Source organism: Strix aluco, chromosome 1, assembly GCF_031877795.1.
Source record: "Strix aluco isolate bStrAlu1 chromosome 1, bStrAlu1.hap1, whole genome shotgun sequence".
Classification (NCBI taxonomy): domain Eukaryota; kingdom Metazoa; phylum Chordata; class Aves; order Strigiformes; family Strigidae; genus Strix; species Strix aluco.
In genome coordinates this window covers 101,554,381-101,578,525 of record NC_133931.1, presented here as the reverse complement: position 1 = coordinate 101,578,525, position 24,145 = coordinate 101,554,381, and the positions used below count along the sequence as shown (strand labels likewise).

Here is a 24,145-nt window from a genome sequence, read left to right as displayed (position 1 = left end):
TTATTGTGTTCAGCTAAAACTTGGCATCCAGTTTATGGGCTTGGATGCAATTTCATTTCAGCAAAAAAGAAAAGGGGAGAAAAGAGGCAAATTTTTAATCTATTTTCTGTTCCCGGAGTTATTAAATGGTAAACGAGGTAAAAGTTTCAATGTTTTAGTCACTTTTCCCAAATTTGTCCAGGTGTGGTTGCTTACCCCAAACATAATGTAATATAATGTGTAATATAGCACACACATACAAATACATAGCAAATAACTAATCAAAACACACAACTTTGAACTTTCTGTGACAGGCTTTAAGAAAACCAAATTAGGATCTTGTTCATGGGGGGAGATATGTGTGTTAACGACTAGAAAAGTTCTGCACATGTTTCAGAAAATGGCATTAGCCTTCATCAACACCAGAAAACTAAAGTGAAAAGTCAGTCTCGGAAACCCTAATGTCGGTTTTAGGAGAGCTCCTCACCTGTTGTCAGTGGATATGCCCCATCCTGCGTTTCACACATCACTGACTGCCCAGGGCATCGCTGCCAGAGCCAGCTGGCTTCCCTCACCCTTTCCTCAGCAAAGGTTGCAAGATACATACTCCAGCCTTGCACGGCTTTGGGGGAATAAAATGCCTCTGCCTATCCCCAAAGAGAAAACGAGATTACAGAGAAAAAACTCAGGAGAAACTTTCAGTTTGTAATTTTTACAGCTGTAGCTGGCCCCACAGAGTTGATGGCTGGGGAAGAGGTCAGAAGTACTCCCTCCTGCCCTGTCCCCTCCCACGGCTGTAATGGTGGAAACGCATCTTCTGCCATCTGCAGACCATCTTGTGCTTAGGAAGAGCTGCTGCTTGAAAGACCCCTGTTGGAGGAAGAGCCATCCAGCTTCTCTTGAAGCCAGAAAGTGAGGCCATGGAGAAGAGCTCAGCAGAAAAAGAGACTTCATGAGCACAGTCAAGACAACACAAGTCATCCAGCAAATCCTTTAAGGCAGGAAAACTGGCATCCTTGGCTTTTCTGGAGTTTTCCAAGACTTCATGTTTCTTCCTGGCTTCTATCAGAGATCCCAGAATAGCACATAAAAAGATATTCTTAAATATCAAGCGTATGGGGCTGTGGAGGCACTGCCTGTGTGGTTGGTTGGTTCTAAGGGGGAGGAGGAGGGTGCAGGCATCTCCCCACTAGAGTCTGTGCTGATTTTGCTGATTGCAGGAATAGTGGCCTTTGGGGCATCTAATAAAAAATGATTAAGGAAGAGACAGGACTGTGGCTATATTACTTGTCCATTAACTGGCTATGGATGAGAAAAGACATTTCTCCCCCTGAAGCAATATAGCAATGGATGTACAGTCTTTGCATGGGTGCTCTGCTCTTTGTGTTGTCTGAGAGAATTGCACCTTAAAGATACAGCACAGCTTTTACCATTTCTATGGCTTTATTACAGTTTGTTTGGGTTTTGGTGCAAAGTGCTGTGTATTATGTCCACTTTAATGCTGATGTAATCTAGCATGAGTAGTTATTGCAGGGAATACCAACCTAGCATATAATGCTTGCTTCCTTTCTTGACTGTTCCTGAATTTCAGGCTAAGACATTCTGAGTACTTTACAATGACCTTATAATGTGTGTTACTGAAATGCACGATCTGCATTAGTAACTGTGAGAACCAATTTAGTTTTGGCCTGAGCAACTACAGCACATCTGCTGAGATGAGTGCAAGATGATCTGTCCTAGGCCAAAGGTAATGCAATATAATACAAATTCTTTCAGTAAGTGATTGGCAAGTTGATTTATGGCAGTTTCTGATGGAGCTGCTCTAGCTTTAGGGATAATTTAAGTAGGTAGACACATGGTGAAGTTTTTCAAGAGTGTACCTCATGTATCCCAAGGGAACTTTCAAAGTCCCAGGTGGCAGTGGGGCAATTGACTCCTGTTGACTCTGAACTTTAATCAGTTCCCATATTTGCCAGCTGTAACTTTTAAAGTTCTCCCCTCTGATTTCCCAGAGGCATGAGCAAGCAAATGTTCCCAGTGAATTTAGTTGGGAGCTACAGAGAGCTGTGAAAATCAGTCTAGGTGGTTAGATGCCACAATGAGAACTCAGAAATGCGCTCTTGCCAATTAGGACTTGCCTTTCAGGGGTGTTCACCTGATTATTTTCTCTCTCCTGGAGCATGTCCATAGTCCCAGGGAAGGTGGGAGTTAATCAAAACCCACCAGGTTTTCTTGTAGATGTGTAGTTTACAAGCAATACTTTTAAAATAGTTTACCTAACCACTGTTACTCATGGTAACTGTTGTCACCAGCTGTCCCTGACCATATTGACTATTTCATGATAGAAGGAAAACTGATCAATAAATGACAAGTTCTATTTTGTAAAGAAGAAGGAAAGAAGGAAGGGAAAAGAGACCGTTAAAGACCCGCACACTCCTGATGATAATGCTGTACATCACCCCAAAATCACTTGCAGGTGTACACAAGTCTCGCCGCTCCTCCTAGCCCAATTTTTGTATGCAAGGTCATCCTCCTGGTGCTACCTTAGAAACTGGCCTTATTCTATAGAGGACATTGAATGATAACACTGCGAGTCAGCTGACTGCTGTGTCACAGAGCTGCTGCTTTCTACATTATCGCAACTGCCAGAGCTCTTACTGCTGCAGTTTTCTAGTCGCAGTGCGGCAAAGCAGACGCATAGAACCAGGCACAAAGCAGCATAGATTTTTTTATTCTTGTCTTTTTCATACGAGGGAAATTTTCCTGGTGTTAGCGTAGGAACAGACACACAGCCTGGATGTGTTGGCTTCAGCCTGGCAGCGTTTTCAGCTGAGCAGGGACTGCTCGGAGCTCTGTACCCAAATTGCCTCTGAGGAAGAACGTCTGGCTTCCCACTTTGTGTACTAAGAGGGGTTTTTTCATGCCACGGTGATATACCTGCAGCAATAGGACAAAGGAGATGGTACTTGTCACTGTTTGTCCGACTGAGGCCTTTGCAGGCACTCCACTGCCGAAGCTGTGCCAGCGTCCCAGGGTCATATAGATTGGTAACACAGATTGACGCAATTTCTTACATCAGTTAGAGCAAAGCTCAAACAAGAAACCAGACTCTCTGACCTAAATCAATCCCAGTCCTTCTGGATACAGGGCAGCAGTCGACTAGCAATGACACAACCAGCCATCAAGTGGAGAGTCTCTGGGATTGCAATCTGTATCAGTTGGAGTCTGAGAGAATGAAACCCTTTCGGTTATCCAGTCGCTTCTTCTACTAATACTACAATTACTACAACTACAACTACTACTACTTCTGTTTTTCTTGCCTGTAAGAAGCTATTAATTTTGCTTGGTCTCTGAGTGTATATTTGTGTGGATTAGTCTGTCTATAATGCAGTCCTTATCTGCTCCTGCTGGAAATCAGGGCACGAAGTCAGCCTGCTTTAACAGTTGTTTCTTTCTGCGTGATGCTATGCAACTAGAATGGGTTACACTGACAACAAAGGAACAAGCACAAAGCACCACTTTCTTTGCTGGACTGTACAGGAGCATAACTCTTCTTCGATATGATGCCCTGATCTCTTCTCTTTGCTGTTTTGTTGTTTTTGTTTTTTTTTAATTCATCTGATCGAAGAGCCTAACAGACACCATCGTGGATGTGGTTTTTAATGATTTGGAAAAGACAGCCTGTGGAGACTGCGATTTGAGACAGCAACACATTTAGGTTATTGCCAATTTGAAATACTTGGTTTGTGAAGCACAGCCCTAAGGGACGAGCTCAGTAACTGAGAAAGAGATTGTAGATAAAGAAATAAAAATGACAAGCGTAATGGAGGCTCTGCAAAAGAGACTGTCAGAGAATCAGTTCATGGATGGCAATTTCACCAGTCTGAATCTGAATAATTCATAGATTGAAATTACCCTGCTTTCACCTTTCCATTTAAACCGGCATGATCTGAATCTCTAATAAATTTTCAAGATAAAGTAAAATGCCAATTTGAATCTGAAGAGCTTTTAAAACCAGATGCTACACCCTGAATCTTTCGATACCTTTCACAATTATCCTGTGAGAACTGCACTTCATCACGAAGCACCATTACCAGTGAAAATTACTGTGATTACAATAGCAACAATAGAATACCATCAAATGATCTCTAATTTACCTAATTTACCAAGGCTGACTGTGTGCCCATTGTGTTTCACTACGTCTGGCATTGGATCAATACCACAGTGGAACAAAAATGCCTTAGTGTGTGCTTCCTTTTGGTACCTTTAACTTTGACAGCACAGGAAAAATCTATCTACTGTTAAATGTTTTTACAGCCAGTCTACATGCCTGCTGTAGGATCTGATTGATTCTCCATGATTTTCCTTAGTTCTTGGGTATTGGATGTCATTGTGTTACTAATTTGTTTATAACGTATAGTCATGCACAAAGACTGCAGCAAACGAATACCAGCAGAGAGACCCTGCACTGCTGCTGCAGTAGCAGAGCTCTCGCAGGGGAAGCCAAAACGAGTTCGGTGCCTTATGTGAATAATTACTCGGGTCTGAGTTAGAAATGCTTTCTAGCATCACCGGTCTTGGTTGTACTACATGAAAAATGTATGCAAAAGCCATGGTCAAGAAAAACGATCGCGTGTAATACTAACAAGATTTTTTCCCCTATTCAGCAATTAGCATGTGGTTGTGAGAGACAGGCTGCGACTCCTTCTGTAGATGTGTGTATGTAGGTACGCATGCACATACATAAATGTAAAGATACTGTGCTTTGTGAATACGTGCCGATCACTGAAAGTAACAACTTTTTCTGACAAGCCAGGCACAGTGTTTTGCCACAATCTGCTCGGTTGTAACAAATCCCTGTTTGGAGGTGTAAATTTCCTATAAGATGATGTATGACTTCTGGAATAGTAAGTACCATTTATGCAATATGTTGGTGCCTATAGCTATGCTACAGAATAGTATTTTAAGCATAGTTTGAGTCCTTGTGGCATAACTACAATGTGGAGAAGTGAGAAACATGTACAGAAGGCTAGAAACAGGCATTCTTCATGGAGATGACTGTATCTGCTGTCTGTATGTGTGTGAGTTGTACACTTCAGGCTTGTTTTTCGTTTTATAACCAGATTTACTCTGCCTTCAGGAAATATTTTCTAAGGAAGGAAGGTAAGCAGTATTTCTTCTTATTTATATGACTGTGTTGTATTTCTTTTGGGGAAAATGCATGTTTACAGCACATAGTTATATAATACAGCATGATCTCATGACATCTATTTAAGAGTTTCAGTATCTGTTCACGTTAAAACTGGACAAGAAAGCATATTTAAAATATGGCTTTTTATTCAAAATACACTTGTAGAAATGCTACACAAAAAAGAATTTAAAGATTGGGTTTGTATTCAGCTTTGACTCTTCAATGTTATTAAATAAGAGCTTATGCTACCTAAATAATAATGTTCTTGAAACCTTTGGATTTTAGATATTTTGTCGTAAAACACAATTTACTGTACTTCTAAATTTCCTGTATAAGAGTGGAGACTGTTCTCTAGAGGTAGAAGAGGCAAAAGGTTTTACAGCTTGAGCTGTGATAACAAAGGAATTTGAAAGGGCGCAAAATAAGATTATATAAAAATCTTGAATTTTAAATGATTCAGTAATGTGATTTAGCAAGCTGTTTTTCTTAGACAACATACTATCAAGTTACTACACTATCTGGAATTAATTAGTCCATTCAGTGCTATATTTATGTTCTTCATTTTCACATGGTATTCAAAACTTAACAAAGAAAAATCCTTGTGCAGAGCAAAGACTGAAACTCTGGTGAAAGTGTAAAACCTACATTATGTTACTGTGGTAATAAAATCAAGAGATTCAGACCAAACTTTGCTGAAGAGAACTAGGTGTTTTGGTTTAACTGCTTTATGATGAGTTTTTTATGGTTTTGTGTACACAAATATAACATATACTGATATAACTACTATACTGCAAGGGTCATGCAAACAGGAATGTGAATGTTTTTCAAAATAGCAAACAAATACCTGCTAGCATTTACATTATTATTATTACTACCACAATCTTCTAGTATCATATACTGTTTTGAAATCATGCTCTGTTAACCATTTTGATTCTATGGACTATTTGCAATCAGAATTTTTTTATCAGTCTTATCTGCTGTGACAGTCTGTAGAGAGTAGCTGGTCATGGGGTGCTAGATGTCCTCATTAGCAAGAGCAGAGCAGATCTAACATAGAGTTTGCATGCCCTTGATTGCTTCATTTAAGGGCGTGATCCAAATTGCTTTGCAGATCCACGCTGGCATCCTCTAACTTACTTTGTGTTTGTATCATTGAATTTTTAATGTGCCACCTATTTTCTTCCAGTGCCCCATACTAGCCCCACATTTCAAAATATGAAATGCTGGTCAGGCCTAATGCTGTTTCTCAGTGTAAGTCACTGCAGTAGTTGCCAGAGGATGTTATGACAGTGCCCTCAGGAGGTGAGGTTATCTGTGAGACTGTTACAAAGTACTCTGAAAAAAGTTTGAAAACCTCAGGAAGTAAACTCTGCCTTTTCGGCTGGTGTGTTTTTCAAAGAAGGCAGGATTGCAGTCTGCCAGCAGGATAGATTGCACATGCAAAGGGGGAAAAAAGCATTAAAACCTTTTCAGCCACAGGATCATAAGGGGAATATTAGCAATATTACTCATAAAAAGCATTAAAATATAGTCAACTGTATCATCCATGTATTTTCTGTTATGGGTATAGCTAATCAGGTGCAGCTACAGCTGAAGTGTTTAAGATGTTTAACTGTATGTGCTGAAATAAATGGCATATGGTGCAATATTAAACTTCTAACATAAACCACTAATTTTAGCAATAGCGATTCAACAGTTAATCTACGTTATATCACAAGATGTATTAGTTTGGTTTTGCACTTATGTTTTTCACTGTGTTACACTTGTCTATAAATGAATCTGTAATGGCAAAGTAAGGGCCAAAACACTTCCTTATACGAGTTCCCAATTAAACGTAAATATTCACTTGAGTAAAATTCCATCTATGCGTTTGGTGGACCCATGCCCTCATCTGCAGCTAGACAGTGATCATGATGCACATGTGAAAAACATAGTGGAGCCCATTCTACTACCACTGAATTTAATAGCAGAACTCCCTGTGCCATCAACATAAAAGATAGATTAATTAATTTCCTTCCATTACAGCCTTCTTATGAAAGTTGTTGCTGGGTTTTTTTTTCTTGATTGCAAGAGTCCAGTATAGTTGACACAACGTTGAACAGAATATGCTTTTTGTTCACCAGGACACATGACCTGAGCTAAACACACTGAAACCAGCAACTCAGGATAGGTTTGTTTACAAACTGAAGGGACCTTCTTGCCTGTAGTTTTGTTGATAATATTTCTGCTCACTCACTTGTCAATTCTGCATTCTTATCAGGTGCTATAAAACACACAAGTTCTGATCTGTAATGGTTGTATCTCTTTGGACAAGAGCCCTGAGGATAGGAGGATCCTGCTGTGGGTTTGGTTTTTTTTTTTTTCACCTTGCAGTTGCTTTGAATTAATTGCAACTGACTACGGAAATATGATCCCCCAAGAATGTAGATAAATGCATTATTGATAGGTATGTATAAAGTATCTCTATATTCCTCTGCACTCTGGCTGCTATGAATTTCACACCATTATTCCCAGACAAAAATGTTAGGAGGAAAGTAAGACTGAAGTAACTTGAAAGGATAACAGCAGCATTTCCAAACCAACCATTCTGATGCAGGAAATTCAGAGTTAAACAGAAGAAAATCCAAATGGCTTCATAGATACAATTAAAATACCTAAGCAGCTTGCTCCCTTTTTGATGCCATGTGATAACTGTAGGATGTGATAGAGGTAAACAATTCTGCCATTTCAGTTTATATTATATAGATATGATCAAAAACCACCTTTGGCTTTAAAAGTATTTGCATCATGTTTCACAGTATCAGTTCCATTTCTTTATGGACTATAAACATGTACCAGCTTTATGCTTTTAGCTGCATAACTGCAATGTAACTGAAAGTTCTGAAAATTGAATGATTTCTGATCAGCCGAAAGGGGGAAATGAATTCCTAAGTGGGAACTGCAGTGGAGTCAACAGGTTTCCCAGGTCTCAAGCCAACAAGATCTTCTTGTGGGTTTTCTAGATCATGTTAAACTCCTCATTGTGTTAGAATTTGTCCTAATGAACACAAAGTTAAAAATGAGCAGAAATTCGAAATACAGCCATATTTGTCCCTGAGAACTTGTGCTTTTTTTTTCCCAACTACATTTGATACTATTTCTGCCACAGGTCTTGTCTCAAGGTTTACCAGGGAATTGTATCCAAAAGCATATTTGCAACAATATACCTCATTTGTAGCTAGTCATGCATAGCCACAATCAATTAGTAGCTATGGAAAATGTTAAACTGGGAAATGCTGTTAAAATGGAAAAAAAAAATTACAGACTGTAGGATTGCCATCGTATTGTTCACTTATACTCAGTATTTCGCAGAGATTGTGCAGAAATGAATGTACATTTAAATCATATGCAGTTATACTCAGTGAAAAGTTCAATAGAAAAGCCTTTTCTCATACTCACCCATTTCTGTCTCTTCTGCCTCCTACACTCATTCAAAAACCATCTCCAATGGTGCAACAGCAACAGCAACCTGCAGGTAGTAAGCGATGGTAAGAAGCTTCACTGAGATGGGAAACGGATGAGATCCCACAACCTCTGCTCGTAAAGGCAACATCCTGGTTGGTGGGGCTATGGGAGAGGGAGATATGCAGAAGGGCCTTGAGGATGGGAGATTAGCTATGTGCTACATACTTCTGAATCCTATACTAAAGCTAAAGTTGAAAAAAGTCATTATTAAGTAATTAAAGAGGAGTAGGAACATCTTTAGTTTCTATGTCTTCACAGGCAGCTCTTCTGTAAACTTGTCATATTTATACCTAGCATGAGCATCATGTATCGAAACTCCAAGTCACCCAGAAAATTTAACTTGTCAATCAACATTGCGAGTGAGGAAAAAATTTCCATAACCCAATACACTACAATAATGTTTACTCACACACATATGCACAGTCCCAGCATTACTCTTCAAAAACAGCTTTAAGGCCTTTTTACCCTGCATGTTAATGAAGCTACCTATGCCACTGCATCCGTAATATCTATAAATTGACCATATATTTCATATTAGTTTAAGCAGCTATATCCCATTTAAATTGGCATTTTTGGTAATGGTATTTTTGCCTCTCCTTTGAGTGATATAGCATGGCCTGTATTATGCACAGAATTAGCATAGATTATTGCAATTCCTTTTCTAGAAAGGAATTATTTTCTTCAAAGCTTGTCTGTATTAAACTTACCACCTACCTTTTCATGAGGGGCTGTCTCTGTCTTTGGCAAGCTGATGGGCTTGATCTGGTTATGGATTGCTTACAGTGTCTGCTTTTTCAGTATCCTGTGTTTGTTTCATTATATTTAGGAGTCAGAGTGCATCCTTTCCTCTGCCACAGAACTTGATGCTAGGCAATGACTTAAAACAAACTTTTTAATAATATGCGCTTCACCTTCTGCATGCCCGACAGTCATGTGTGACTTGCTGAATTGCTGAGCTCTCGCGACAGTATCTGGAGTCCATGGGAGTATGCGTAGGATGGATTCCTCTGTAAAGGAATAAAAAACCGTAACTTTCTGGTGCTTCAGATTGTTTGCTCCAATTTAGACACCACTTGTGACCTTAATCTCTGGGTCTTTATTTTATTAAATAAGTCTCTCTAAACACAAATCTTTCACTTTATAGGGTACTTTATGAAAATAATTTAATTAACAAATGTGACTCAGATAATGAATAGGTAAGTGTTAGGGGAAAACCCTGCTAGAAATTAGTGCTCCCATCACCAGTGCTGTGTGTGGTAAATTAGGAGTAGACTCTTCAGGAAATGAGGACAAAAAGACTGAATTGCTTCTCACTGAGAGTTTGTCTTGAGCACAGAGTAAGTGTTTCACCCCATGCTGTTGGTTCTTCTGTTCATCTCAGCATTTTCCCAGTTTGGAAAGCAACCTTCTTGTCACAATCTCTCTGCTCACTCAAGCCACCTATCCCTGGGCTTCCAACTCCTTTCCTAACAGATCTACATTCCTACCACTTCCCACTGTAGGTCCCAGTCTTTGGCTAGTCAATCCTAATCCTCTCCAAATAGACTTTTTTTTTTTTGCTGTCCCACTTTACACTCCCCTTCCTGCCCTCCAGTTGAGCTTTTGTTTCCAGTTGCTTGGCATCAGGCTGGTTCTTTATTGTTCCAGTCTGGTCTTCAAAGTCTAGGCAGCTCCAAGCACCCAAATGTGGGTGGATTTTCACAGAGAGAGCAACAGGCACGTCTCCCAGGGAGAATGCGTCCTTCATTGTTCTCCATCTCTACTGAGTTCTTCAAGGCACATAGGCACAAGAACATTTCCCATATTTTTAAACAGGGTAAGGCCAAGAGCTTACAAACAATGGGATAAAACCAATAATCAATAACAACAACAACAGAAACAAGGAGGGAAAAAAAGTCTCCTGATGAAAATGCCCTGTGTGGAAAATACCAGCTGAGTGGTTAAAATCTGACAGGATTGTAAGCATCAGAGAACAAGGTCATGTAAATGAAAAGTTCTGAGAAGCTTTACCAGTTACCTGCGTATACTTCCCATGCCTATGCCACATACAGATTTGTGTATACCTTCATATAAGTGGGAAAACAATGACTTTATTATGCATAGCTTTTTTAAAGAGCAACAACAACATCCCAATTCTGTATTTGGGAAATACATATACATAACTTGGGGGAATTTTGAGGAGGACCTGGAGGACCCAGGGACTCTTGGTAGGTACATATTTCTGAACAGATAGTTTATCTTATTTGCAGATGAGTAGTCCACTTTCTTCCACAATTTCTGCGCATTCATTACAATAGGCTGAAAAATATTTGCATTACTATATATTTAGTCACAACACCTATCAAGAAAAAACAATGTCACTGTGCAAAGCACTGTATGAAGGGAAAACAAAAGATCTACACTTTGGAGTTGATTTTTATCTGACAGAAGAACAGTCACTAACCATTTGAGAAAGCAATGTGCCATTTTGAGATATTCAGAGAAGATCATTTTTAGAAAACAGAAAAAATAAAGCTGTAAACTGTAAGCTGAAGATTCACATTATATATGCAACCCTGTTTTTGAACAACCTCATTGCAATTCTCTTATCTATTTTTATCAAAAATGCAAATATGCTTGTAGTGATGAATTGATGATTGCATTTAAAAGAAAGTTTATTTCTCCCCCCAGAAATATAACTGTGGTGTCAGGCCCTGATTAGGTGTTAGAAAAATTAAAGACTTTAAAAATAATAATAATAATAATAAAATCTAACCAATCACTCTTGGAGCATTCCTAACTTTGCATGTAGCGGAATATAATTTAATTTACATATAAGTCTTGAACAGACTCCCATCTGCCAGCACCATTTTTTAAAGCTCCTTGTGTTTTCTACAAAGATTGAAGAACTTATCAGGCCTCGGTTGGAGTGACTTCCAGAAATGAGGTAGCCAATATTATGTATATTTATCAGTGGTCACTTAAGTATGATGCAAAGCAACCTTTCATGCTCATGTAACAACATACCATGTGTACAGAGAAGTTTCTGAATTTTAATTTAAACAACTCATAGGAAGTTGCTAATTTTCATTACCCACAGAGAGAACATTGCATTTTTAAGAGACAGATTTGAAATAAGAAAATCTAGAAAATAAACTAATGTATCTTGGAATATCAGAAGTAGAGAAACTTGGTGGTTTAGACAGATATACAATTTACACCATAAAAATTTGTGGATATTCCTATTATATGTGTTTGTTTTTTTAAATTATTGTAACTGTAAAGGTTGGGATGGTTTTTTGTTTTGTTTTTTTAAAAAGGTGATTTTAAACTGCACCAGGGCTGTGAGCTCATTTAAATTCCTTCACAATCCAGGTTTAGTCAATATTGCTGTATCTGCCTTAGAAAACTATTTAAATGAGTGATCTGAAACTGAAGTTAGATGAAGGAACATGGTGGATTTTACACAATTAGGAATTCAGTTTTCAATGACGATGGACAAATATCTGGTTATTTTAGAGGCTGCCACTGAGTTTCTTAATAGTATGATATAGTTACTCTTTTCCCCTACTTTAAAGATGTATTGCCATTTGCAAAGAATTTTCATTTAATATTCCTCCCTACTCCCAAATATGTTTATTCCATTTTCTGACAATTAATCTATATAGACACTACAGAGGCTATTGAAACTGTATCTAACAGCTTTCCAAATACTGTTATTTTCCTGTTGCGTTAAAATGTAGTCCACTTACTTCAAAAATCAGCACATCCAAATGACAGACAGAGGAAGGACCTGACAGAAATTCAGACTAGTCTGACACAAAGATATATGAGAAATCATGGGTTATTGCCTCTTTTTCATTATATTTTTCATTATATTTTCATGATATTTTCAACATTGATGGCCACTAGAGCCTTCCTAATAATTTCATTTTTTGAAGCTCAGTTTCCTAGTTAAATCATGAATCCTTTCAGTGTTGGAAAACTACTTGAAGCATAACTTTTGATCTTGCCCATCCTTTTGCATCACAGCAGAGACATGAGAAGGTCTTAAGTAAAACCTGGAGATTATAAATTTAGATAAAAATCTTAACTATAGTAAAGGGAGTGGAGCATGGGGTGCAGGATTGAGGCATGAAGCAGAAGTTAGAAGGGATGGGACTAAAATCTGATTTTCTTCATTGCTTCTGAAGAATAATCCTTGGCAGGGTACTCTACCTACTATAAATCAAATGATCTCTTTGAATTCCTGACATCTTCTATGTTTCTGCTCATGACCTCTTCACCATCAGCAAAGGTGTAGAACTTCACCGAGAGACACCTTTGCTTTCATCTACCTGAGCTCTACTGAGCACTGATTGTACCCGATGTGTTAAATTTCTTCCCATATTGTAGCTTCATTTTCATTGTGCATAACCTTGAGAAACACACAATAACCTGGCACGCAGAGTAATTTTTCTTTGTTTTTCCTCCCTGGAAATTGTAGTTTCACTTTCAAAAGCTAAATCAAGAGCTATTCATTTACAAGAGAGAGTAAAACTTTACCAAGTCCCACCTGCTGACTGGGTGCTATTGGGATGGGCAGACTGGACTTCACAGAGGGAAAACACATTCCTCAGCAGTCCCTTGTCACTTGTTCAACAGGCAAGTCATGGTGTCCTCCTAAGAGCTACATATGAGGAGAAATAACAATTCCTTATCAGAAATGTGTCCTTCTAAACCAGACCGTAACACTATTAAAAAACTTGTTTGTACACCCCAAGCAGAAGTAAAAAAGTAAAGGAAAAAAGTGAAAATTGGCAGCTGTCTCATAAGTGTCATGGCTAGTATCTGAGTGGCAACTTCAGACATAAAGAATTTGAAATTGTTTTCTTAATGATGTGAGCTCCTTTTATTCTTAAAAACTTACTGAGGTCTTCAGGCTTGCAGCTTCAGTTAGCTGTTAGTTGCAAAAGCTACTGAATACAGTAGCTAGTAACTATAAGTAAGAAGGTGCTAAAAAGGAAGACAGAAAAGCAGTTTCATACAAAAATGAATTAACGTGACTTAAAGGATGAATTAAAGCATGAAAACTGACTTTCATACTTTTAACTATTTCGCATTATTTTTACTACATCTTTGCACAACTTGATTTTGGTCAGCAACAAAACTGGGAAAATATGGAAATGGTTATGTTTTCCTGTTTATCTAAATTTCTCCAATTTGCTTCTGTGGCCATTAGGACTATTGTATTTTTTCAGCAAATGGAGTGAGGCCTGTTACAGCCAGCCCACATAATGGTGCTTCTCCTTGAGGAGCAAGGAGGGGAGGTTGTATGTGCCCTTTTCCTCTACATGGTACAGCCAGAATTCTCCAGTTTCTGGTCAAGTACAGTTACCTATGTGATTTCTCATATACTGTTATGTTTTGACATATTTTCATAATATTTGATGAGCAAGTACCAACTATAAACTAATACCTATGCATACTGCAGTTGATAATACAGTTTCTTCCATAATAAATCTTTTGTAAGTGGGCTTACAGAGAATACAAATAATAAATAACTTATGATAAAAAATACATTTACAATTATATACATATGTGTACACATCCACTTGCAAATAATAATTTTTAACATTACTTTAAACTATGCACATGCAATCACTTTGTTTTCAACAGGGTTCTGTCACTGTTCATGTTTTAACACTGATAGGGGAATACCTCTATTTTGCCTTTGCAATGTTTTGTGTTTCTTTCTGTTGCTTGGCTTTGCTGATGAGGGAATGTAGATTAGTTTTTAAATAACTGTAATTCTTCAGATGGCATAATGGTATACCACAGACCTGAATTTCAAGAGCCACTACAGTGTTGGGTGAACCATATTTATTAGCTATTAATAGTGAGACTATTACAGGCATCAGAAGCTGCACAAGAAAACCCTAAGAACTGCTTTAATGTTGGGTCTCTAGGCTAAACTCCTGACTGCAATCTCAGCAAATTCTTTCTGTGTTTATGGAAATTAGTTTCATAACATTTTCCTTATTTTCTTTGGACACCCTTCCTAAATTTTTAGTTACTCTTCTAACTCAAATATGTTTGTTTCATGTTTGCTTCTTTCTATCTGATATTCAGATTCCATCTTTCCATGGTGATAATTAGGTTTTTTTTCTTTTTCCTAACACTGTTTTAGACTAATAGCAAATGCTCATCTGAGGAACTCAGGAGACAAATTTGGCTAGGTTGGTATAAACAAATAGGCAGACATTATTTTCCAGCTGTCTCCCATTGCTGTCCACACATGTTGATAAAACTGTTGTCTAGAACTTTAAAGACTAAAAGAAGACAAAATAAAAGTAGTAGAAAGATACACTATAAAACCCAAGAAAATTAGCATGTGACAAATTGCATCTTTCCGTTAAAAAGAATTAGCTTCCAACCACTGAAGTACAATGTGATACCTATTTATCAAGTTAAATTGTTTTCTTATTGCAAAGCACAAACTTAATTACAGAGATCATTTACATATGGATGGCATTTGCTTAAGCAACATTTCTAACACCGTATGCATAAATATGATTTAATTTCTATTTTTTTTAACCCCATGCTTTCAGAAAATAGGCAAACATAATGCTGGAAACAATCTCCTGGATGATCAAAATGCAGTCCTTTACTTACCCAGGGAACCATGTCTGTAGCATTTTCCATGAACTTCACAATCCTCATCATTAAATAGCTTGAATTGTTATGATTTTGTCCCCAGCATTTTTATTAAAATCCTACTCTAGAACCTAACCATCTAATTTCCAGCTTAAATTTGTTCATGGCCAAATTGCACCCATTTGTTCTTGACTGCTAGAGTAACTAATTCTCTTCCTTGCCTACTGTTTACCACTCTATTGTGTTTTTAGAGGATAATTATTTCCTGTATCAGATTTTGTTTCTGCTAGACTAAACAAGCAAAAATTTTGTAGCCTTGCTCTTAAAATGACTTTTCTCTGGTAGTCTCTGCAGCTGTTTTCTTTACCTGTTTCTTCTTCCACGAACATGATGAAAAAAATCTGTGTGAGATCTCTCAAGTGCCTTAAGCAATAGCACATATATTTTCCTTTTCCCTGTTAAGAAATAGTTTAACAGGTTCATTCTCAGATGGCATTTGCTTTTTCATGGTTGTATCCCACTGGCAACTTATAATAACCTTGCAGTCAGCTAATACGCATACGTAGATCCATCTCCTATGATGTTTACAACTGACATGCTCCTAGTTTACAGCAGACTTTTTTATTAATCCTCAAATGCATGTCCCCACTGCCAACACTACATGTTTAAGAGTGAATTTAGCAGTGTGTATTTTTAATGTGCTTTTTCCAAGGGTAACACATGCTTTGGATAAATTGATGGCAAAGATAACAGAAAAATAAAAAGGAATAATGTTGGGAGACAAAGGGAGGTACTCGGCACACTGACAGCACCAGGCGCAATGTATTAAGGAATAAATTTTCACAAGTGTTTCAGTGTAATATGATAGAACATAAAGGTTTGAGTGTGGTATGGTGTGTGCAGTACCTTAGGAAATTCTGTTTTGGTCTTGTATACTCACAGCTGCTTGAATATTGCATTTTAGTTGGGGAAAAGATTTCTTGGATGCATTAGAGCAGGAGCTCCCAAAGGCACCTACAGAATCTTTCAAGGTGGCATGAAATGAGCATGGGGTGATGTGCAGCCCACCACCTCCTCCCCGGAGAAGCTGGGGAAAAGGTTTCTGGGTTGCATTTGCTGCCCAAGCAGCCGAATGTCTTTTCTGGTGTGTATCTGGAGCTCTGCACGCAGCTGGCAGCTACTGTGTCTACCACAGTAACAGAAAAGAAAACAATGGTGCAATCTAAAGCAAATTATTTTGGACAATCTCTGTATTAGAGTGCTCTGTATTGGTATTATTATTCACAAGCCACTCGCTAGAAATCACACCACTGTAGACCTGTCTTTTTACTTGGTTTTGCTTATTTTTTAAAGTTGGCATAACAAGTAAAGACTTGAGACTTTACAGAGTCCGTATCTTTGAAGTAGCGGTGCAATATTTTCTTTACACGAGCATTTCAAAATAATTAACATTATTACATCAATACTTGTAGAGCTGTTCACAGTAAAAAAGCTTTGGTGCTACCTGGTTGTAAAGGTTACATTTAAGGGTTATACATTTTGGAATGAAGAATATGTAACTCTTAGGTTTTAAAAGACATTGACAATTTCAGAAGCATGTTAACCATTTTGGACTGAAAGTTCAACTAGCTAGGAATTTGGAAACTTTCAATCCTTAAGAAAAGGATTGAAATTTCCTTATTTTGCCGTGGAAGCCAGCAATTTATAAAACACTTTTACTTGTACAATTACAGAGAGCAGAAGACTAGTGTATTCCCACACATGCTAGCAAGAGCTTCCCCATTTGTTAGAAAGATGAACTGGGTTTTTGAGGGATTTTTTTAGAGGAAGAGAGATTATTTAAAAATCATATGATAGATTTTTTTTTAAATATTTTGCATAAGAGTGTTGGGATGAGAAAATTTATTCAAAAGAGTTATCTGCTAGGGCATGCAGCTTTACAGAATTCTTGAGAGATCTTTTTGTCAGTTTGAAATTTGACAGGAATCTGCTTATTGGGAGGGGAATCTGCATCTATTCAGGATTATTTTATTAAGTTATTAGAAGGTAGTTTTACTTAATGTGCCCTCCTTGACTATTGCTATATAATACCTTCTTTGATGTTGAAGTGAACGTATTAACTTTTTGGTGCATTATTAGTTATGTTTAATATGTTGTATTCTGTTTAGGGCATCCGTGCGGAGTTGATAGCTGTGGACTAATGACTGCTGTACTAAGCAGGTAAGCTTTGAACATTTTTCAGTGGTAACATAATGACTTTCACCAAAGGAGGAAGAAGTCTTGATATTTTTTATTTTAAGCTGAGGTTGGAGGGCTTTGATTTTATAAATCCCAAGATCTGCAACTTAAGTAAACCTAGCATATGCAAATAGTGGTTTCAAAAAGTAAATTAATTGATATTTCTGTCAAAGAGTTTATTTCTCTTGACCCATAATTCACTATCTTTTTAGAAATATTTGAGACATGTTCAGACATCAGAAACTCACAGGCCTCCACTGCAGTAGGGTGCAACCAAATGATCATTCTGACTTGACAAGATTAATTTCAAAGAGGTTCTTTCCCCTAACTCACCTCTTTCATTTTTGCTAGTTGTAGTTAGTAAATGTCTTTGTCAAACTGGAACAAAGCTTTGTCATTAGTCTCTTCTCTTTAGACAATGACAGACCTATTGTGTTGCTAAAGGAAAGGGATTTTCAAAGTACCTTACAAAGAGAAACATGTCACAGAAAGTAAAACATGTAGTGGATGGTAATACTATCCTACTGATTTTAATCTGGTAGAGGTGTTAGGCTAATTAAGAAAGAATTAAACTACACATGACGGATACCAGTCACATTGCTTAATATATTGCTCGAGGACACACAGAACCACAAAGGTGATGAAAGCATTGCAAGAGCATATATAGAAGAGAAATGAAATACAATCCCTGCATGCAAGTATAGTGGGTTTTGCAGGTAAACATGGTATACTGGTTTGACAAGATATTCTTTTACACACTATAATTTTGCCATTAATAAAGATTCTATATAGAAAATACCTGTTATTTAAAATAGTTGGGGGGGGGGGAGGTCAGTGAAGGGCAAGGGATCATCCTTCAGCAGTTATTTATATGGGAAATGTTTTCATTATTCTCTTAATATAAAATAATGATTTTTCCTTTTGTGCAGTACCTTCTGGTGCCATTAAAAAATTAAAATCAATAAGTTTGTTTCTATGAGAAGCTGGCCTTATCAATGAGTTAATATAAAATACTGTTTGGCATCTCCATGAAGAAGCATTCAGAAAATACTTCCTATGTAAAATGAAGAGAAATTTTTTTCTCAGTTATTTTATCTCCATTTCTTGTGTTGGGTTCCTTTCCATTAGATTTCTTGGAGCTCTGACTCAGGGTGAAATAGGTATGTTGTTTCCTAAAATAAGATTTATTAGTATGGAGACATAGAGAAAAAATTGTGTTTAGGCATACAAATTTTTGGTTGTCTCCTCCGTATTTTTATACTATTTTCTTTATACACTCAAGTCATATAAATCTATTAGACCACCTAACTAGATACCTCAGTACTGTAACACTGGTGAGATTAATCTAAGAGAAGAGGGTTAAGGTGTATGTACAGCAGAAGGATATTGTAAGTTTCAATTTCCCATTGTAAGGAGCTCCATTTTGATTCAAAAGCAAAAGTAGAAAAAAATTCACTCTGGGAATTAGGGGCTGTGGGATGCTGCTGTACCACGCAGGCTAACGCAGGCAGGGGGCAGCTGGAGGGACAGTCCCCTGCACCTCGCTTCAGCTCTGGCTTCTGCTTCCCCTTTTGGTCTGAGATGGGAGTTGGTTACAATAATAGAGTCTACAATATAAGGCTTTTGGCAACTTGTTTCTGCTTCAAAGTAGTTTAATACTTAGTGCAACTCTATAGCTGGTGAGGATTTTCCTGTCTTTCAAGTAACTCCTTAAAATCAGGTGTTTCAGGGCATATCTTAACTTGTGTAGATGACTAGAGTGTTGTATGTGATTAGTGGTTGACTTGTGGATTAAGAAAAGGCAGTATGTGTATTGTGCACAGTACATGTACGTGACTATTGAAATGATACAGCGGGTCACAAATATGCTCCCCAAACCACTACCCACACATTTTGCGCTTCTTCACACACAGAACTACAATAGGCAGGTCTGGTTTAGGAGGCTGTTTGGGAGCAAGTAATCCCAGGTGGAGCTGGGAAGTGAAGGAAACTGTACCAACTGGAGCCAAACAGCAGTAATGAAGGAGCGATGGGGAGATGCTGCAGCTCATGAAGGCTTATAATATCATAGGTTAATGTAATTATTAAAGAAACAGGAAATAAATAATCAGTTCTTCCCTTACAAGCACTTTATATAAGTATATGAGACATCTGCAAAATGGTGGAGTTGAAAGGGAGATAAGGCTGTTCACGCTCTGTGCCTGAGCTGGATGTGGGTTACTCCCTCTCAGGTGTGTGGTCTAAGCTTCAGGTGATGGGAGTGGTTCCATGGTTTTTGAAGTTTTACTTTTTCTTCTTTTTTCATCTTCCTCCTGGCGTATCACTCTGCATTCTCATGAACAGTGTCACTAGTAGCGCATTAACAAGATGTCTCAGCAGGGCTGTTTTCATTTTGTTACCACAGTATGTACTTACCCCGTGTCACTATGCTTGCTTTTGCATTACATGTTTTCCTCTCTATCTGAGCTTCAGTTGAACTATCAAAAACAAGAGAGAAGAAAAAACTTACCCTTACAAATCACTTGCAAGTTCACCTCCAAATTGGAAGTTGCTCTTTCTTTTTTTCCAATCCTGTGACTTTATTTTCAGCTCTGTTGAGCCTTTGGAGGCTTTATGTCACTTCCAGAGTCCTGGAAAGTAGATTACTGTAAGTAAGAATAGACTCTTAGGGGCTTTCAGTGTGAGTATCCAAGTTGAAAGTCCTTTTAACAAATTTAATCAGTTTAATTAAGAAAAAAAGAATCTTCCAAACCCTTCTGCCTTTAGTAGCAGCTCAAAAAAAAAGGTTCTCAAACAAAAATAAAATAGCGAATCCACTTATTATTTAAAAGTATAAAATGTTAACAGAAAAGATACTTGTTAAGTAATATGTGTAAGTGCTATACACATGAACGTTGAATATATATTCCCTTAAAAACATCTAGTAAGGAAATAAAATATCCATTTGCATTTCATTCTTGCATATAGGTTTATTAAGATAATATATGTATCTTTTTGTATGCTGAGCCATTGCTTTGTCTCTGTCTCAGCCTGTCCAAGGTGTATGAATATTGACTGTTTAATGTACACCCCATGGTGTATTATTGCTTACTTAAAGCATAATACTGCATGACCTTGTTTTTTCTGTTAATTATATTTTTCCCTTGTAGGAAAGTAAGTTTACTCATTCTGAATCGTGCCAAACCGCATAATCTGGGAAGGAATATTGTGGCTCTACTTGGAAAGTACTAATTGGGCTTCAGCCATCACCGGGAAAGCTGTATAGTCTTTTATTATTTTAACTGGCCAAATGCCCTTTGTTACCACATTAACAGTCTCCCTATGGTGCCTGTAACTTTGATATTATTTTCACTTTTTACGCTAAATTTGACCAGATGAAAGACACAAACCCTCCAATTTTGAAATAAAAAAATAGCATGTTTTGTTAATCATGTATTTCAGAGGGAAAGCCTGTGAAAATGATAACCTATGTCTGCTGGCCAAAGTTTTTGTTCAGTAAACCCACCCTGCCAGCTGTTCTCACTGGCAAGAGAAAAGATAATATTTTGGTATCTTTAATTTCTCCATTTCAGAGCAGAAGTTTTGCTTGTGTCATCATTTAAATCATGCATGTTAACATCAGCTTGGCAAACAATACTGCATTTTATAAAGACCTCAGTTTGGATGGTATCACTGCAATGTTGCAATAAAGCTGCTTTAGACTATTAAATACAACTTAGGTCACACACCACGAACTATTGCAGGTGCTCTGGACTGTGCTGCTGAAGAACTGCTCTGAAAGTCCTAAAGACACTGAAGCAGATATGCAGGTGTATTTTAGTCTGATGTCACTAAAACTAAAGACAGAAAATACCTCAAAAGTTTGGGCTCTCACTCACATGCCTTTGGTCCTCATCTCATAAGGCAGACCAGACAAAGATCAGCAAATGGTAACTTAGGTCCAGCAAATGAGGAGAGATGGCCTCTGGCAGGAGACAGGAACACCAGTATTTCTAAGAGACAAAAAGCAGTCACCCAAAGCTCTAGGCTTAGCCAGATACACCTCCCGCACAGAGAATATACAATTCAAAATGTGTACAAGGAATGTTCTCTCTCCCACTCGATCTTTGACTGCAAGCTTTAATTTCTGCTGAAACAGAAAGGGTGCTCTCATCATGTTTAAGAACATTTAAGAATGTCTTTCTCAATTTCCAGGTAACCTGAAGCCTGAGTGGTTACAGGCGTATTGGATCCTACACCTTGGCAGAGGATTATTTCTGCATATGATCCAGGACAGCTCAGCACTAAAGACTTACATGGAAAAAAAAAAAAATCTTGATTCTGCAACAATTTTCTTGGATCCCTTGAAGTTTTCAAGGATTTCTTAAAGTCCTCAAGGGGCAAGACAAGCAAATTGATCAGGGTAAAGCTAGTTTTCAAGTCTTTGCTTGTCTAGACGTAAAGCCTCTTTCACTAAAATGGAGCATGGGGGAAGACAAGGAAGTCTTTTAAAACAAGAATTTCATTCATTTGTGCATTACTGTAATTATACTACTATCTTAAATGCTCTGAGGTTGATGGTGTTTGTGACCTTCCCAGTATGTTTCACAAGGGGGACAGTATAACCTTGCACTGCCCCAGAACAGATCTGAGCCCTTCCATCTATTAAAGCTGTCTTAGGCAATTCAGTGAACGCCATAATGGCTCCTTTATAGTCCTCTAACTTGTATTTGATAATGTAGCACACATTCCAAGGAAAATTGGGATAGTCCCTGCATTTTGCCTACTTACTGTTGTTGTAACAGCTTGATGTAAAAGCTGATAACAAAATATATGGTGCATTTTGTTAGCTGGGCCCAGACCAACAAACATACTAATGATATTGTAATTATACCGGGGATACAAGTTTGCTCTTAAATACATTTCACTGGCATCTCCAATATGTGAGTTTAAAAAAAAAAGTATTTTTTCACCTTTGAATTTCCTCCAGAAGCATGTAATAATTCACTGCCTTTTCCTCTCCTTCAGGTTAGCTCTCATTGCTGCAGATATAGCTACACGTACGTATCTTCTGGCTGAAGTTTTCTTTCCTGCCGAACAGTCAGAGCCATTCAGGGTACGTTACAGGTAAGGTAAAACCATTAATCAAGCACAAAGGCACTAGGGAAATAGATTTTAAAATCACAAATACATTTTGGCAGCACTCTCACAAGTTACATTCCTGAATTTGGCTTTTTTGCAGTTAGCATGCCTCATGCAATGGCCTGCCCAGTTCCCATATGTCACTAGGTCATTATTAATGTGTACTGCAGTTTCACCAAGGAGTTCTGGATGGTACTTGTCCCAGAGAGCTTGGTCAGAGGTAAACCTCAGTCTCTCTGGAAGGCCGGTGTTCCTACACTCCTGTTTCAAAATACTGCAGTGAGTGGCTGAGCACCCCATCCATACATCGTCCCATGCAGGACGCAACACAACAGCTGCTGAGGCACTGCCGGGCGATGCACTAGTCTCTGCCCTGTGGGTTAAGTTATGGACACTCGCCAGCTGCTAATTGTGTGGAAGAAGTTGAACACCTTCCTCTTATCTTAGAAAAGACAAATACTGTAAATTGTAACAATTATACCAATAAACAAAGGTAACACATTAAGAGATAAAGTAACATCTTCCATTTTTAAACTTTGTTCAAAACAACTTGAAAAATGTAGACAATTGCATCATCTTAAATGAAAGGAAAAATAATTGGGGAAAAAACCATCCACACCCATAGTATTTGAAGCAGGCCATTTGAGTCCTTCTGTATCAAAGAGCTATGTTAACAGTAACAGTAATGAAATTAGACTTATGCATACATGAGCAATAAAAAACCACCCCAACAAACAAGAAATCCAGTATGGTAGTGATCAAGTTTAAGAAAAAGAAAGTGAAAACTTGTAAAAGACATATCAAAAGTGACAACCTCAAGAGGAAGATACTTCCCAGCAGCTTGAAGTCTCAGAGTAACTACTTTAGAAAAATCTGCCATGGTTAAACAGAAGAAGGTTATTAAAAAAGATTACATCCCTCAAGAAGTTAAGGGTGAATATAGGACATAAAACATAAACACATGTTATGCCCAAAAAGACATTTATGGCCATCAAAAACTTGTAGTTAATCCTTTCCTGTAGCAAGCAGGACACTTGACAAAGAGTTAGCAGGAGCCGTAAATTGCTAAGATATAAAAGGAGCACACAGGAGAGATAAGGCCATGGCAGTGAACTGCATGACTTCTTTGCATCCCTGTTTGCTATAAACTCAAGGAGGTTCCCTTCTTGGAAGCCTTCTTTATATAGCATAAATTGGAGCAATCACTGAAAATTATATATCAGTAGGTTTCTAAGATACAGAGAAACTAAGCAGTAACAATTTCAAAGAACAACCAAAACTAGCATGGAAAAGGGAAGATAAAGAAGTGAGCTCTCTAAAATCACAAGTAGCAAAGACAGGTCAAATAGGGAATGGAATTTTTTGTATCATGAAAGGCAGTGAACAAGGACGCATCAAATCATTAGCTGATTCAAAACAAAACCAGAAGTATTTCCTCATATAGCATGTTCGTAACTTTGAATTTCCTTGCCACAACATGTTGTGGTTTACAGAATT

The 24,145-nt window shown here is 37.8% G+C and overlaps 1 long non-coding RNA gene across 1 annotated transcript; it reads left to right on the top strand.

The window, feature by feature from the left end:
* Window positions 1-2,939: 2,939 nt before the first annotated feature.
* LOC141925363 (uncharacterized) lies at window positions 2,940-22,725 on the top strand. Its single transcript, XR_012623848.1, has 4 exons — window positions 2,940-5,142; window positions 17,458-17,509; window positions 21,722-21,929; window positions 22,535-22,725. It is a non-coding gene; the product is annotated as an uncharacterized LOC141925363 (long non-coding RNA).
* Window positions 22,726-24,145: the final 1,420 nt, after the last annotated feature.